Source organism: Meriones unguiculatus, chromosome 9, assembly GCF_030254825.1.
Source record: "Meriones unguiculatus strain TT.TT164.6M chromosome 9, Bangor_MerUng_6.1, whole genome shotgun sequence".
Classification (NCBI taxonomy): domain Eukaryota; kingdom Metazoa; phylum Chordata; class Mammalia; order Rodentia; family Muridae; genus Meriones; species Meriones unguiculatus.
In genome coordinates this window covers 116,690,763-116,695,124 of record NC_083357.1, presented here as the reverse complement: position 1 = coordinate 116,695,124, position 4,362 = coordinate 116,690,763, and the positions used below count along the sequence as shown (strand labels likewise).

The 4,362-nt window shown below is 49.2% G+C and overlaps 1 pseudogene; it reads right to left on the bottom strand.

Moving 5' to 3' along the window:
• Window positions 1–352: 352 nt before the first annotated feature.
• On the bottom strand, window positions 353–466 carry LOC132656717 (small nucleolar RNA SNORA17; annotated as a pseudogene).
• Between the last annotated feature and the right edge of the window lie 3,896 nt (window positions 467–4,362).

Sequence of the window (4,362 nt, the reverse complement as noted above, 5' to 3'; positions counted from 1 at the left end):
CATGGGGGGGGGTCAGTCCAGACCAGTGACAGCTGCCTGACCTTTGATGGTAGCAGACCCCTGTTGCTACAGGGCCCTGGGCCCAGACAGGGCCCCCAGTGACAGCACAGGCCAGGACCCCACCCTGGTCCCAGGTGGCATCACCAGCTATTCAGACCAGGCTGTTCCTCCAAGTGAGCCTCTTTAACTTCTCACTTCTTTTGGAGGTGCCCAGGGTCTCTGAGTGTTTGGGGTCATCTCAGGAGTGCCATACCCTGCTTGTGTGTTATGGCACGGGGCAAAGGTCATCGCTCCCACCCAGGGCCTGTGGTCCCAGGCAGGGTTCACTGTTCCGGGAGCCCGTCTGGGCCTGGTTGCGCAGGCTACCTCCCTGTCTGAACACGGAGCATGGATGGAGTCTCTCTCCTCTCTGCCACCTACTGATATGTGACACAGCAGCCATACCTGAAATGCCTCTAGGGGCAGTGGTTTTAGTATTTGTTTATTTATTTTTGCTCTTAATAATAAAAATTACAACCACCAAGTATCATTTTGGATTCCACCACATCCCATGAACAACACCCATTAGCTCTGAAATCACTAGACATACCTTAGCATAAATTCTTTTGAAAGTTTTACCGAAGTGGGTCATATCAATCCATCTCTTATATGAGGCCACTCCATAATCTGTGGGAGCATGGGTTTTCAGTCCATGTTTTATTTTTCGGATCACTTTTAGGCTTATGGGAAAACAGAGCAGAAGGTGCTGAGGTTTCCTGCAGGCTTCCAGCAGCCACACAGGCACTGCCTCCACTGTCCTCACCGCGCCCTCCCCCAGCCGGGTGCTCGTTATGCCTGGCGAACCTGCCTCATCAGGACTGCAAACCCAAGCATCATACTTTCTGTGGGTTTGGTTCAAGGCGCAATAATAATTAGGAATGGACCATGGACCATTTCATAGCTCTTTAAGTTATGCAAATCTGGAGTCATAGGCCCATAATACAGCTATTTCTCTCCAGGTTACAGAGGCAGAATTCCCTCTATGAAGGACACACGGATCCTTCTTTGCTCACAACATTCTTGAGTCACATAACTGGGCTCTTAAGCCGGGGCATGGGCAGCTCAGTGTAAACAGGCTGAGCCCTGGGGCAGAAGCCGTGGTAATTTCTTGTCTTTTCTCTTCACAGCCTAGAACCAGAAGTTCTTGGTCCTCCTGCCCCTCCTGCTGCAGGAGATGTTTGTCTTATGGTCCTGATCCCTAACACTTATACTCACCCACTTGTATCCTTTCTTAGCACCAAGCATCTCTCTTGTCTCTGAATCACAAGTTGCTTTTCTCTCCATCACTAGCACAACGCAGGGACCGCAGGTAAACCAAGATTGGTGTCATTCCCGTTTCCGCTGTGCCGGCTCAGTGCCATCCTTACTCTGTTTCCTAAAAGGATTGCTGGTTGTAAGACTGTGCACAGTCATCCTGAGTGTCAGGGGCAGAGAAAGCTAGTTCTCAGAGACTCCCTTACACTTTTTTTTTCAGTGCCAATGATCGTCTAGCTTCTGACTAACCTGCAAAGTGACCAGGACATGGGTGATTTGGTTTGTAAACTGAAGAATCAGGTAGACGTGAGCATTTCTTGATTTAGCCTGTGGGGCTGGAAGCACACTCTAGTGGCTGCTGGGCTAGTACTTTACGCTCGCCACAGTTACAGTGCTGGCTGGGGAGGAACGGTTATGAAAATAGAGTTGGGGACATCTGCCAAGAGGAACACACATTCTATAAGCCGGATCCAATTGTCCCCAGACATTTTGAATTTAGAAATCTCACCAATCCTCTACATGGCAGAGGCTGGGGAGGTGTGGAGTGAGCAGTGGGCGTGCACAGCACCCTGAGCACGCTTGCCGTGCCCATGCTGCCTGCACGTGGCTTCCCCAGCTACCAAGAGGAGTGTGGAACATGGTAGTTAACATGCAGGTGCTGCTCCTGCCTCCCTTCTGTGGGGATAAGCATGCATATCCGCCTTCTAAAGCAGTCTGGGGCCTGCCATTCTTGCTGGGGGCTTCTGCCCTCTTCCTGGTTCCTACCACATTCTCTGAAAGAGACGAAAGAGACGGGGCTGCTGTGGCCCACAACAGAGTCCCTTGGCATGCTCCCTGACCCAGGACAGACCTTTTCAGCCAGCCAGTGATGGCATTTCATTTCTCTTCTCTCCCTTTAATTTCCATTCTTTTTATTTATTTATTTATTTATTTATTTATTTATTTATTTTGCGCATATAGTCTTGTAGCCCAGGCTGGCCTGGTGCTTAGTAACTGCCAGTCTATGTTGGTGTGGAGGTGGTAACGGTCCTCCAGCCTCCAGGGTTCTGGGATTACAGGAATTCACCACCACACCTGGGCAGTGTGGCATCGCCAGTGTCAGCCACTCTGTGGTCACTGGGTGACTGGCTATGGCGCCCCGAAACAGCTGCATCCTGGGTGTTCTGGGCAGCTCCACTTGGGGAGTAGAAGGAAACTCAGCCTTTCCTGTGCTGAAGGTGCTAGTGAACAGGACAATGTCCTGCACAGTCTGGGCTCAGAACAGCTGTCACCATCACCCCTGCAGGTATCAAAGCCCTTCTTTCTAGAACTTTCTCCACAGGCCTTTTACTCCCCAGTAACCACTGTAAAATCCTACCAGTCAGATGACCAGTCAGGTGAGAGCCTCGGCTGAGAGCTGTCTCTCTGTACCTGATTAACATATTTGTAAACTGTCAATCTAATGCATGCTGAATGAAAAAGCATTTTCACACTCAGTGCTAAGACAGAGTATCAGAAGAGCAGGTGCTGCTTTGCCCACAGTGGACAGGAGATGTCATCAGAAGCCTCCGCAGCTTTTTGTTACTATAACACAATACCAAAGATAATGAACTTAAAGGGAAGGAAAGGTTATTTTGAATCATGGTATCAGAGATCCTGTTGCTTTGGTCCTGTGGCAGCACAGGACAGGAAGGCAGGAGCAGGAAGAGAGTGAAGCCTCACCAGAAGGCTAGAAACAAGAAGAGGTTGGGCGTTCTCTTCGAAGGCACATGTCCTGGTGCACAGCTCCCTTACACTGGGCTCTGCCCCCCAGCATGCCCATGGGCCGGGAACTGACCTTTCAATAAATGGGTCTTTTGGAGGTTGATATTCAAGATCCAAATGTCTTTCTCCAGGTTGAATGTTCTCCTGGAGCCTGATATCATCTGGAGAGGGAGCAGCACTAGATGCAGCACTATTGTCCCTCCCCGGCCTCCTCCCCGAGGGGCAGTGCCGGTCCTCACTGTTGCTGCCCAGCAGTGAGTGTGAATTCCAGGCTGCCCGGGCCTCGCTTGGTTGACTCTCTTTTCTCCCACCACACATAGCTCCACGCTAATAACCACTCACACTCTCTCCTCCACAGCCACCACTGCCCTCCTCACAGGCATGTCAGACTCAAACTATTCCCACCGACAAGAGCCCATAAACAAAACAAGAACATTAAAGGAGTTACTTAGTATGAGTTATAGCTAGAATAATCCTAGTAAATAGATGCATTGTAAAATTATATTTTAAAAAACTGTCAGGGTAATGCTAAATCTTAGTTAGCAGTAACGTACTATCTGCAGGATGAGGAAAGCCAGTGTCATTTGTTTGAGTATAAGTCTTATTGATTTCTTTAGTACCAGTGATTAGCAAAACCAAAGCCGGATCCTTTCCACCACAGTCTCCTGTTCCTGCACGTGGTGAAATCAGGTGTAGCTTTGCATGGTGACTCCCTTCCTTGCTAGAAGTCAGTGGCATAGGGCAGGAAGGAATCTAGGGCTGATGGCAGGAAAGTGCCTTGACATCTGTCACGTGACCTGCAGCACGGGGATTTGAATCAGGCAGTGGCCATGAGGGCTACATACTGGTTTAATATCAGTGCCACACGATGGCAGCTTCTGTGACGTTGTGGAGAAACTGGGGGAAGCTTCTCAAGGGTCTTCATTGATGTCCAATATGTTGATGCAATTTTGCTATTGAGGGGTATTTCTTTGAGAACATCGGTTCTCTAGTTTTTAATGAAAATCAAGAGAAAAGCAAGTGTGGCTGGAGATGCTACAACGCTGACTTTTAGACCATTGCACACCAACACTGTATTGCAAGATATGCTCCCAGCATTGAAGCTGGACCCGGGGATGAGTGAAACGCGAGGAGCCTTGGTCCTGAGGGGATGTAATCGGCACTTTCTTTGGACTAAATTTGTTTCTTCCTCACTGTCTCAGAACAGCTGTAACCTTTCGCAAGGAAAACTAGAAAGATTTCTGTGATAAAGAAACAAAACTGAGGTGTGCCAAGCTTCCTTCTGGTCCTGTTCCTTGGACCACGAGACGAGAACCTTGGAACATT